Raw genomic sequence first — 14,360 nt, 5'->3', positions numbered from 1 at the left:
GTTAAGATGTAGTTATAGATATATTTTTGAAATATCATATATTTATATGAACAAAGTTTTTTTAAGTAAGTTCATTAAATTTATATTAATATTTGATATTCACATTATTAATATAAATTAATTTTGAGTAATTAACACATTAATAATATATTAATGTGTTAAGTATGTGGTTTTTATATTGATATTAATTTAAGGTTAACTTTGAGTAATTAACACATTAATAATATATTAATGTGTTAATTATGTGGTTTTCATACTGATATTAATTTAAGGCATAGTCTAATTTATAGACAAAATAGACTTTTTCACCAGAATACGATAAAATAATTTCAAGAAAAAATGTGATTTTTTGTTTTTTAAAATTCATTTTGAATATATAAATGGATTCAATGGCATGAAAAATTGGGGCACCAGAATTCTACAAATTAAACAACTTCAACTCAAGTTTTTAAAATTCTTTGTTGGATTTTGATTAAAAATAACCAGAAAATTTCTAGTGAAAAAAGCTATTTCGTCTATCACTTAGACTAACGTAACATATATTATATTTATATTATTATAATATACATTATTTAAAATATAATATTATCATATCATATTATATTTATAATTGAATTTAGGCTTATGTGATCCATATCTTATGCCGAAATCTTTTCGGAGATAATCACATTAGAGATCATTTATGGACATCAATGTGGTTCATCTTGGGGACAAGATGGAGAATCATATTTTTTTTCCCCACACACACACTTAAACAATATAATAATATATGTTATTTTAATATTTATGTATTAAAATTATTTTAAAATCACATATTTTTATCATTATTATTATTAAAAATAACTTAATATGAATATACAATTAATGATTAAATTATAATGTGTAAATATATATATCATGTTGTAATAAAAAGAAAACATAAAAATGATTCATCACAACATAACTTATAATACTAATGTTGTTATGAAATATATAGTAATAATGTTGTGTCCCCTGAATAGGGTGTTAGAATTGCAAGGGGATGACGCTTGGGACATGGACACATACCCCCCAGATTCTTATCAAGTCACAACTCTAATGCATGCCTACATATGGTTGATCAAGGTGGTGATGCAGATTAACATTGGTTTAATATTCAATGTAATGATGCAAAGAAAATGGAGGATTGGCATTTTAATGATTTGCAAATATGGGAGGTCACAATCTTTGATGTTTACATTCCTCGCCAATCCTCCCATGCACATTAGTCTTTTCACATTGGAACAACCATTCATACTAGAATAATTGTTAATGTTAGGTAGAGGGAAATTTCACCACATGAGCACAAAGTTATCAAAGCACCTAGGTTCGTAGGAAGACACTTTATCAGTTCCAATGGATGCATGCTTACCCCTTCTTCTTATTATTTTGGTCATGCTCTCCAAGTTTCTTATATATATATATATATATATATATATATATATATATATATGTCTATCCTCAGATCTTTCTATTATTGTATAATCCTTTATTTTATGTGGCCTCTAAGCCTTGTTGCTTTTGATCTATTCTCTCTTGGTTGGGATTTCTCTTTGGTTCCTTCTCCATCTTCTAGTTCAATTGGCTATCTAGAATATGAAACATTGTCATGGTACCCTTCCCATTTCTCTCAATGAATTTTTCCTCGTTTCATTGTGCTCATTTTTTTCTTTTTATTGTCTAACCGTTTTCTCTATAGAGTTCCCACTTTTGCTCCACTCACTCTTAGTTGGGATTTTTTTTCTATTCTCTTCTCCATCTTCTAGATCTATTGGTTACCCAAAGTCCAAATCATTGACATGGATCCCATCCCTTTATATTTTTCTGAGAACATTTATCCCCGCTTTAAGCTCCTTCATATTCAATTTCCTTAGCTCACAAGCTTGCCTTTGTTTAGGCTCTTCCTTCCCTTCTCTCTAGTAATTCATCAAAATCTCTCCCTTTTAGGTACCACATCTATTGGAGAGTCTCCTTTCACAGTGTCGTGTCATCATGCTAAGAGTAAGAGGGACACACCATACTTTTGGGAATAAGGAGGCTCTTGCACCTAACATAGGGTGGAGAACTTGGCACAAAGGTATTAGGCCAACACTCCTTAGGGAATCAAGGAAGAAATTTCCTACATAGAATGTGAAATTTCTAGGGAGAGAGAATGATTAATAGGCTTCGAGGTGATGATGGAGATTGTTGACTGTGTGCTTGATACTGGACACACCAAGGGATGCTACAACCATACATGCACATTGTTGATATCTTTTGAAATCTAAATCTCGTACTTGACAAAGTCCCACTTGACCGAAATGAAGCCAAGGAGGAAATTATCCTAATATTAAATGAGCTATGACTGACCATGAAGAATCTGGGCAACAATTTGGGTTGTGTTTAAGTTCACTTGGGCATTCCCTAGATCCATGATGCTCCCTCAGTAGCAGAAAATAACCAATCATTATGGATTCCTCAAATGCTTTTGAGTCCAAATGATAGGTTTTCATCAATCTAGTTTTTTTAGTTGCTTACGTTTTTTTTTCTTTCTTTAACCAGAATCTAGATAAGGCTATCTAGACCTTTTGTACAAATTCGGTAGTTTTGTTGAATTTTAAAACTCTTTATGTATGGATGCTCTAGAAACTGTGGTTATGTCACTAGTATGGATGCTCTGGAAACTCTTTTTTTTTGTAAGCCTCAGAAGACTACATCTTCAGCATGTCCAATATATCACGCCGATAAGACGAGGAATTGAACTGGTGACTTCACTTCAAGGAGTGCCTTAACAGAGAACCTAATCACCATCTATCCAAGGCCCTGTGGACATAACTTATACAAATTTTAATATAAAATATTAATCATAATAAATGATTCAAAAATACAATCTAAACATTTAAAAATGACACATGATCTATATAGAGAGACGAAAAAGCTACTATAGATCTAACTTAATAAGAGATTTATCAAGCATATAATGAGATTTGATCCCTCTGACTCTTGGTAGATGTGTGATTAGGTTGAATCTATACTGGTTTAAATGAGGTGACAAGTGTAAATATTGCTTAATACAGAGTTGATATGATTGTAAGCAGATTTGTAAATATATATTCAAGATGGAGTGACACATATGATGAAGATATGTAAATATGTTTGTAAGATTAGGATAGCCATATAAATTAAATAGCTGGTAAATGTTTATTGCCATTAATTCATAAAAGCATCACAATACTTACTTCATGAAATGTCTTATGTTGCTAAAACTAAAAAAAGTGATAAAATCTAACTAAATTGTAACATTTTTTTTTAAGCTTGGTAGATCCTCCTTTTTCATTAATTATAAAGCAAATTTACACCACATAGATTAGCTAGGTGGCCTCAACTTGGCCAGTGGGAAACCAAGTCTGTTGGCCACCTATTCGCATTGTATGCCATCCAAAAATAAATAAAAAATTCAGTCTTTCTATCCAAGCTATAGAAGTCTCAGATTCTTGTCCATACTCTAGAGATCTACGTATATAGGTAGATGGTTTGCTTGTATTGAATGATTCTACCCCTCGTGTTTCCAGGATCCAGGACAAGGGTTTTCCAATCCTCCATTTTTGTGTCTGTCTCACTCTCCTGTTTCACTTCCTCTTCCCAATCCGCTAGCAGTTTACGAATTTCCTCATTGGTGCCTTCACGGTAGGCAACTGTCGCTTCACCTATAAGCCTTTCAACATATTTCTTGCCTCTACATCCCTCAGACATGCCTGGTTTTGTGTCCTCCCTGGTCGCTTGGGCTCTCCTTCCAAGGCCACGGGGTTTTGTGGGACGTGCCATGGTTTTTCTGACCCAACCTTGTTCACTGCAACAAACCATAATCTAGTTACAATTCAACAAAATATGACAGGGAGCTTTCACACAGGTGGTAGAATTACAACACATCAACCCGCCTTCCTTAGACCCTCCCCTGCTAGTTGCAGTACCCAGCCTTTCTGGGTTGCAGGTCAGTGCCTCGGAGGGGGCCGACCCACAACCAACAGTTGCATATACACTTCACCTAAGACACCTCCTCTCAGCCTCACTTCAATTTGTTTCTTCTCCTTGGTTACAGGTTGCTAAACACTGCCACTTACCATATCTCTGCCAACCATGGTTGGCATACCCTTTACCCTCTATCCAGGACGCGAGAGGAGGACCCAACCCAATCAGCCACCCATCTCTAAGCCCCACGACATCACCATCGCCAATCTTCCTGCCATAGCCAATGTCACTCCCTTTCTAGACTTCCCGCCCGTAATTCTCGACCTTCTCCCTCATGCCGAGGTTGCAACCTACCTCTTTGTAGCTACGCATAGACCTAAAGTAGAGGCTACCACCCAACATGCAGATGGGCCGACCAACTCTACCCTCAAGGTTCTTCTCCCTAGCTTTACCATCAGGACTCCTACGAATTGCAAACTAGGCCCTCTGTCCAGTGCCAACAGAATTCCCATACGGAAAAGGAGAACTTCAAAGCAAAGCGAAATAGCTAGCATGCCAAACGGGTGTGAGAGACAGACACAAAACCAAGCATATGCTACCAAACTACGCCACCAATGCTTCTCAATTTTGTAGGTCTCCCCCATAATTCTTCCCCTTTCCCCCAAGCGAAAACCAGAGAAGGTCAACATTACGAGAGAAGAGATATATCTGAGTACATACCCGCTACCCTTTGCGCACAGGTGGTAGGCTTGTTGCAGTTGGTGGGGCCACAAACCCCGCTTGTTGCACCAGTCTCCACGCCTGCAAACATTCCAATCAACACCAACCTTCCCTCCTTCCCTGTTACTAAAAACAACACTTTATTTACTCTTGTTGCCTCCTTTCCCATATACAGTGCATGTCATCATGCAAAGGGCCACCGCACCCATCACCTCAAGCGTGTGGGTGGCAGTGGTATTGTATGATGCTGTACAAACCATTACTCCCTTGGCTGAGTGCTTACCTACTGGCTCGCACCCCAATCGGGGTAAATTGTAACTTATTTTAAATTACTATTTAAAATAAAACATGGAACAAGATTCTTAACCATGAAGATTTACACATGAAAATTCTTATTTTATAAATAGTCTTTGTTGCAATACCATGGCTTATCAATACCACATGCACGGAAAACCATAACTCACTTTATATGACATTTTTTTAATTAATTAATTTAACTGAAAAGGACAAAAGAGCATCATTACTTTGGAGATCTTGACCTTTGATTTGTATATACTAATATGAGTATTCTAGAATATTCCATGGATATTAAATCTCTACTATCTACCTCATAATATTGATAATTAAATTAAATTTTTGGAAACTTTATTCCAATATATATATATATATGCTCAGTGACATGACTGTTCTTGTACTCAGTTGACTGCCACTATAACCCCTCGATGAAACCGCCACCCCCAAGAACCTAAAATAAACATCTATTAATATAATGAAGTTAACAAATTTATAAATATGTTTTTAAAATGGAATTGACATGACTGTAAGGAAGTTTGTAAATATATATTTAAATAAAGATGACACAACAAAATATTAATAAAAAAATCAACATTATATGATTAAAAATGTAAATAAATAATTCAAAACAACTTAAATAAATTATTTTAATATATACATTTTATATTATGTTAATTGGGGTGGTTGGGTAGAATGAATGTTATGGGACATGAATTATATTGACCCTCATTCTCCCCATAGAGCTTCATAAGAGAAAGGATACTTTCCATGTATATATATGTGTGTGTGATTTAAATGAATTTACTTTTTATCTAGATAAAAAAATCTATTAAACCTTCAATTTTTCACTTTGTTTTTATTAAAAAATCATCATTAATTAATAAGTTAATTAAAAGGGAAAAAAGAGCATAACTATTTTGTAGATAAACTCAATCTTTGATTTGTATATACTACTATGAATATTTTAAAATATTCCATGGAAATCAAATCCCTGCAATCTACCTCATAATTATTGATAATTTAACTAAAAGTCTAGAATTTTTATTCGAAATTAAACATCTATTAACACAACCAAGTTGACAAGTTTATAAATATGTGTTTAAATTGGAATTAACATAACTATAAAGAAAGTTGTAAATATATACTTAGGATAAAGATGATACATAACAAAATATTAATAAAAGACAATATTATATTTTAAAATAAAATATTAAAACACATACAAAAAATTGTAGATAAACGCACATAGATCCATCTTTAACATGGGCCTAGAGGGATCTAATTTCTTCACGTACAAATTTTTACTTTGACTAATATGAGAAAAATTTCAATTTTGATGACATACGGACATTGCCTCTTGGCTCAATAATTCAAAACAAATTTAATAAATTATGTTAATAAATATGTTCTATATTATGATATGTAATTGAAAACTGAAGGTGATATATAAATTGCAAGTGAAATTTCATATGTGTTTTGGGTAATGGATCAAGTTACTAAGCATATAAAAAAGTGATTTTTAAACACAATTAACAGCCAAACAGAGACAATAAACCATTTCAGAAACACATAACAACAAAACATTATAAAGGAGTTCATCCCTCTCTTGGGCTACATCTCCTGGTCCAACTTCCAATGTAGGACCTCTTTCATTATGTTAAAAAATATGCATTTACTTGAATTTTTAGTCCTCAAAATGAAAAATAAATGTCTCCAATGGATCCATAACTGTCAAAAACCCCCATATGGGTTCTTTCTACACCTCATTTGGCAAAAAAAAGAGAAAGTTATGTCTGTTACAAGTTGTTCCCAAATTCCATAGCTAATCATCCTCCAATTCGACCCAAACCTAGCTTGAGTGCCCCAAACCCAGAACCAACGCGCAAATATAGCCTTCAATCCCTCCCGACGGGCGAAATTGTAGGACAGTTAAACTATCCTTTAACGCCCAGTTCTAAAGAAATAGGGTCACATAGGGGCCACATGCCCAGAGTGTGGGGTTAACCGCCCACCCCCGCCAGTCGGGCCCCCAACGACTGACGCGTGGTCATTTGGATGCGCATGGATTCATGTTTAATGCCTGAAATTCCGCATTGATGGAATAAATCCCGCACTCCCTTTCTACTAGTGGTGTGGTCACATAGCAGGCCATGTGGCCCGAGGTTGGCCCCCCTTCGTTCTCCGCGCACCTGGGAATATGTCAGGTCATGTGACCCTGGGGCTGGCCCCTTTACTATTCTCTGCCGTCGGTTATGAGGTCTGGTGCTTGTATCTTGGGTGGTGACCATGGGGCTGGGGCTAATCCCTGACCCATGATCCCACCCCTTGATCCTCGTGAGCACGGTGACTAAGGTTGGGGCTTAGCCCCGACCCTACCCCCAAAGTCGCCAATGTTTAAAATTTAAATAAAAGATAAAACATATGAATGTTAAGTGGCATGGTGGTGGCGCAACGATTCGAGCATGTGGTTGCTTGATGCTAGGTCACGAGTTCGACTCCGATGGGGTGCTTTGGCCCTCGCCCAAAATTTTGATATGTTGTCCAGAGGCCACGTGGCAGTGAACCATTGGCCCACATGGCACTCCAACATTGGTCCACATAAACGAACTCTCAACCAATTAAATTTCGCATTTCACAAACTAATAAACAAGTGACATTTGTCAACATACCATTGACCAAATTGTACACAGTCATTTACCCAATCACTTGCTTAGTCAGCGTATGGACTATTGACTGGGCATACCTGCAACCCAACTTTTAAAATTTTCGTTGTTTGGCAATTCAATCAAAACACGCTATCAGGAGCGTACAGTATTGGTTTTGAGATAAACAAGTTGCGTTGGATTCAGGCCGTTGAGATCTATCCAATCATATAGGTTTCAAGCATTTTGAATTTTGAGCACTAAATTGATCCCTTCCCCCAATTTATGAATTCAAAAATGTATTTTAAACAACAAAAAGTCAGAATCTTTCTTGAGTTTGTATCCTTAGATTCCAGTGAAAAATCCATTTCGTCTATAAGTTAGACTAAGCCATATAATTTTATATAACATTACATATATAAAGTACAATTAAAGAAGAAGAAGAAAACTTCTATTTCTTTTTCATATATATATATATATATATATATATATATATATATATATATATATATATATAGTTGGAATCACGATTTCCGTTACACCAAAACCCACAGGTGTTAGTAAAGGGATGAATCACCAGGGTTAATGGATTCACAAGAGGCGGTTAAGCACATGTTGCAAAACACATGAGGAGTGTTGGTTTATCCAATGTCCAACAATCTCCCCTCCTAACCTGAGCTGGGTGTGATTCGAACTCGAGGCCTTTGGCTCTAATAACACTTGTTGTAATCACGATTGTCGCTAGACCAAAACCCGCAGGTGTTAGTAAATGAATCCATCACTAGAGTTAACGAATCCATGAGAGGCGGTCAAGTAAATGTCACAAAACACACGGGGAGCACTGGTTTATCCAATGTCCAACATATATTATGTGTGTGTTAATGTTTACCTTAGTAAAATATTTCAATGCAAGAAATGAAAAAGTAATTAAAGGTAAAATAATTTAGTTATTTCGTAATAGAAGGACAATGTATAACTCATTCAATTTTTTGTTCTTTTGTTTGTTTGTCAAGTTGTCTATGATCCTCTAGGCTTGACCTGTGGCTTGAGGAGATGTGACCCAGGGGCATCTAATCCGTCAAAGTCACCCGGGGATCACACTCGCCCTGGGCCACACCGGCCCTAAGCTGAATGGATGTTTTAGCATGTCTGCTCCCCCTAGCACAGGGAACATCCACCTTCTTGAGGTTTGATCTTGGGTCACCTTGCTGACGAGGCCCATCCTCAACCAGTTGTGCTAGCGGGACTTCACATAACCAATACATTTTTTTTTGTAAGCCTCGCAAGACTACATCTTCAACATGTCCAATATCTCACCCCGATAAGACGAGGAATTGAACCAATGACTTCACTTCAAGGAGTGCCTTCACAGAGAACCCAATCACCCTCTATCCAAGGCCCTATGGACATAACTTATACAAATTTTAATATAAAATATTAATCATAATAAATTATTCAAAAATACAATTAAAACATTGAGAAATGACACATGATCTATATAGAGAGACGAAAAAACTACTATAGCTCTAGCTTAATAAGAGATTTATCAAGCATATAATGAGATTTGATCCCTCTGACTCTTGGTAGATGCGTGATTAAGATGAATATATTATGGTTTAAATGAGGTGACAAGTGTAAATATTGTTTAATACAGAGTTGATATGATTATAAATAGATTTGTAAATATATAGTTAAGATGGAGTGACACAGATGATGAAGATATGTAAAAATGTTTTTAAGATTAGGATAACCATATAATTAAATAGCTAGTAAATGCTTATTGTCATTAATTCATAAAATCATCAAAATACTTACTTCATGAAATGTCTTATGTTGCTAAAATTTAAAAAATGATAAAATCTAGCTAAATTGTAACATTTTTTTTTGTCAAGCTTGGTAGATCCTCCTTTTCCATTAATTATAAAGCAAATTTACACCACATAGATTAGCTAAGTGGCCTCAACTTTCCCAGTGGGGAACCAAGTCTGTTGGCCACCTATCCACATTGTATGCCATCCAGAAACAAAAAAAATTCAGTCTTTCTATCCAAGCTATATAAGTCTCAGATTCTTGTCCATACTCTAGAGATCTACGTACATATATATATTTGCATAAGGAAATGTAAAGGCTATTCACATATATAAACAAAACCATGAAAGAAGACTAGCTAGTCATACTGCTCAGCAAAAGCAGATTCTACAGGCGTTGGATCGTTGGCATTCATCCCCGACATCTCTATCTAGACCAGTATACGGGGCAGGTGCCTCTCAATTCGGCCAAGTCGAACTTCCTGCTTGTGTAGTTGGAACTACACCTTCTAGAATTCATGTTTGTAATTCATCGTGCCTTGGATAATGACTACCATGCCCACCGAAATCTGTTCCATAGCCTTACTCAGCATACATTTCATCAACTAGTACAGGTAGAGGGTTTTCTTGTATTGAATGATTCTACTCCTCATGTTTCCAGGATCCAGGACAAGGGTTCTCCAATCCTCCATTTCCATGTCTATCTCACCCTCCTATTTCACTTCCTCTTCCTAATCCGCTAGTAGTTTATGGATTTCCTCATCAGTGCCTTCACGGTAGGCAATTGTCGCTTCACTTATAAGCCTTTCAACATATTTCTTGCCTCTGCGTCCCTCAGACATGCTTGATTCTGTGTCCTTCCTGGTCGCTTGGGCGCTCCTTCCACAACCACGAGTTTTTGCAAGACGTGCCATGGTTTTTCTAACCCAACCCCGTTCATTGCAACAAACCATAATCCAATTACAATTCAACAAAATATGACAAGGAGCTTTCACACAGGTGGTAGGATTACTGCGCGTCAACCCGCCTTCCTCAGACCCTCCCCTACCAGTTGTAGTACCAGGCCTTTCAGGGTCACAGGTCAGTTCCCCAAAGGGGGCCAACCCACAACCAACAGTTGCATATACACTTTGCCTAAGACACCTCCTCTCAGCTTCGCTTCAGTTTGTTTCTTCAACTTGGCTACAGGTTTCTAAACACCGCCACTTACCAGCTCTCTGCCAACCTTGGCTGACATACCCTTTACCCTCTGCCCAGGATGTGAGAGGAGGACCCGACCCAATTATCCAACCATCTTTGAGCCCCATGACGTCGCCATCACCAATCTTCCTGCCATAGCCAATGCCACTCCCTTGCCAGACTTCTTGCCTGTAATTCTCAACCTTCTCCCTCGTGCCAAGGTTGCAACCTACCTCTTTGCGGATACGCATGGACCTAAAGCAAAGGCTACCACCCAACATGCAGATGGGTCGACCAACTCTACCCCCAAGGCTCATCTCCCTAGCTTTACCAGCAGGACTCTTATGAACTGCAAAACTAGGTCCTCTATCCAATGCCAACATAATTCCCATATGGGAAAGGAGAACTACAAAGAAAAGAAAAATAGATAGTATGCCAAATGGGTGTGAGAGACAAACACAAAACCAAGCATATGCCACCAGCCTACTCCCGCAACGCTTCTCAATTTTGTAGGTCTCCCCCATAATTCCTCCCCTCTCCCCCAAATGAAAACCAGAGAAGGTCAACATTATGAGAGCAGAGATATATCTAAGTACATACTTGTTACCCTTTGTGCACAGTCGGTAGGCTTGTTGCAGTTGGTGGTGCCACAGACCCCGCCCGTTGCACCAGTCTTCACGCCCGCAAACGTTCCCATCAACACCAACCCTCCCTCCTTCCCTGTTACTAAAACCAACACTGTCTTTACTCCTGCTGCCACCTTTCCCATATACACTGCATGTTATCATGCAAAGGGCCACCGCACTCATCACCTTGAGTGTGTTGGGGGGGGGGGGGGGTGATGTTATTATATGCTATTGTACAAACCATTGCTCTCTTGGCTGAGTGCTTAACTGTTGGCTTATTAGGGCCTGACCCAGGTACAGAAGAGTTATTAGCCAAACAAAGCCTGCACTATCGGCCCTTTTAGCAACAATCCGCAGAGCGCGGACTGAGGTCTCACCTGAGGTAGCAGGGGAGGGTGTTGGAACCAGGTTTCCACACCCTTGGGATGTCTAGATGTGTTCTGGAAGGTTCGCAAATTGATTTGTGGCCTCCCGTCACTCTGCTTCCGCGTAGATCCGGAACAAGGCACTTCCTGTTGTGGAGGTAAATCCTCTTTGCGGACAGAGACGATCCCTACTAGCCCAGACCGGGTCTAGCAACAATCACACAATGCTACCACGCAAGTTCCTAATTGCAAATACAAAGTAGATGGTGAGAACCTACTTGGATTCCAACACTAGTGTTCGTCGAAGAGATGTCGCCCTCGTTCCTTTGCCTTGGCCGGTCACGATCCTCACGATCTCTATGATTGGACACCTGCACATGCAAAGAACAACACGAAAACGAGCATAAAATCTAGTAGATGCAATTATATATCAGTCAGAAAGATATAACTCAACATCGAACATAAGGCAATGAGAGTGGAACCATAATGATAGTCATCTATTATTAATGAATAACAAAGAAGAATACAACCATTGTTCTGACGTCAAATCCTCCTTTGGCTGGGTAGTCAGCTACACAAGTCTTGCAAAGCTTGTTGGGATAGGAACAAGCCTCTCTCTCTTTGGGTGACAAGAATCTCCTTACTTAGATTTGGCCTTATGGGTGCAAAGAAGGCTCTTGCAGCTTCAAACTCTTAAACTCCTGGAACTATTGTAATTCTAACTATTGTGACTCTAACTATTGTGACTCTAACTATTGTAACTAGCTTGCTCAAGGCATAGAGGCAAGCTTTTATAGATAGAGAGGGAAAGAGATAGGATCAACCACATTATTCATGGGATTGGCTTTATCACTTGGAAACTTCCATGAAAGGTGGCAAACCACTTTCCCTTCTATGGAGATTCGAAGCCAAACCATCCTCGCTCAACATAGATTCAGTTGGTGAATGGGTTGAAGAGAACCTTCGGGAGCTTGTTGGTTAAAAACTTTACTCAATTTGGTTGGCGCGAGTGCGACTCTAAGACAGAGCGTCAATGGCGCGGCCTTTTTAGAGGATTTCCCTCATTGGCGCGGGCAGTGAACTGTGGACCCGCGTTAATGCAAAAAGAGTTGTTTTCATGAGTATTTTGCAGGAGGTGTCTTCAGGGCAAATGAAGCTCATACTTAGAGGAATATGATGCAAGTGGTTTCAGGACATGTCACTTCTCACAGGTCCCGGAATGAGTCCTCCAGTGTGCGGGAGAGGGGTAACAGGGACGGTGACAAACGGTGACAAATTGCTGTGTAACAGTTGCCCCCTAAAGCATGAGGCCCGAGAGAAAGAGGGGTGAAATGCTTTACAAGAACATGCGTGACTGAAAACACGACCGCCGGAGAACCTGCGTAAAGAAGTACAACTGATATCTCAAGTACATGATGTATGTGGTATGGGCGCAACCATCCATAATAGAGTATATAATAATCTAGATCCAAGGCATGGACGCAGCCATCCAGAGAGGATCGATAAATAGACTCAGGCATGGTCGCAGCCATCCAGTGAACGAGTCATGTAATAATCATAACAAGCCACAAATCACAGCCTGGATTCGAACAAACAAAATCCAGGGTCTTCCGCTCCATCTCGACCCGAACAGAGTACAAATCCAAGCATGTGAATACAAGAGTTGAAGTCGAACATGCATGAACATCGTCTGATTACCAATCAATAGTGAAAACTGTTAACAGACGCGAGAGGTACCACCAATAATGACAATGGCCCTCAAGGTACTACAGGTACAATCTACGACGTGTGAATTAATGAGCTGGCGTCGAACACCCGTAGAATCATTCGATCGGAGGCCAATGATAAAAACCTCTCGTCGAACACAAAGAACCTGCCATTGAGGCATGCAGGCTCCAAGGCACCAAAGGGAGTCTCTAGATCAGCTTCCTGGATAATGAGATGAAGTCGACAGGAAGTGACCTTGATCAAAGGTGGGCCATAGTGTTTCCCACATCATTGACACGAGACAGAGGAAAGATGTTATGGTGATGCAAAATTATGTGAGGCATCAGAGGAGGTGGTATTGCTGCAGAGGTCAACTTCTCTTGAACATATCGGCGGCATGACTGTGGATTTGGCAGTATTTGACATCAACTAAGCAAAGGTCATGGTGACGAGGCAATGAGCAGATGAGAGGCTGAATAGAATAACCCAAACCCTTGGAGGCTAGTGTAAAACAAGATGAGATGTCCCCACCCCGACACGAATGCAGACGAGTGCCATGTTCAAGAGCGACATACTGCCGACACGACGACAATTATGGATCCATTTTCCCCACCATTTCTGGCGAGTACCCCAGTTATTTTATCAAGCTTGACGGGGATAGCATATGCTTGTGAGCGTCATTTCGACGGAATCCGATGACATTAAATTTTAACGAGTCTGACAAAGGAAAAACTCAACGTCTTTTCCTATTTAGAGAGTCTGAAAATACAGCAAAAAGAAAAACTCCAGGGGGGTCCTTTTTCGTAAAGTTGTGTCTCTCAAGCCCGAAAAAGTATAAAACAATGCTCGAAAGAACCGCCCGACCGTTACGATCGAGGAGTACTATTCAATCATAGTGACATTGATCCGAAAAAGTAGAAAAGCGATCAACATCACGTCGTTTCGTAACCATTTACGAACCAGAAACGACAAGGGTTCGACGCTCTTTTCATTTTTACACGGTTGGAAAAGGGTTTAAAGACGACCGCCTCTTATTTACTTTTAACAAGTCAA

At 38.8% G+C, this 14,360-nt stretch overlaps 1 pseudogene; it reads right to left on the bottom strand.

Annotated features, from left to right (window-relative positions):
* The window catches only part of LOC149142400 (ferritin-like catalase Nec2), a 48,593-nt pseudogene extending 37,215 nt beyond the window's left edge, over positions 1-11,378 (bottom strand).
* Between the last annotated feature and the right edge of the window lie 2,982 nt (positions 11,379-14,360).

This window comes from Pinus tabuliformis, chromosome X (assembly GCF_031772625.1).
Source record: "Pinus tabuliformis cultivar Carrire ecotype Pingquan chromosome X, CPIR1, whole genome shotgun sequence".
Lineage (NCBI taxonomy): Eukaryota > Viridiplantae > Streptophyta > Pinopsida > Pinales > Pinaceae > Pinus > Pinus tabuliformis.
The sequence above is the reverse complement of the archived record's forward strand: the minus strand, read 5'-3'. Positions and strand labels throughout refer to the sequence as shown.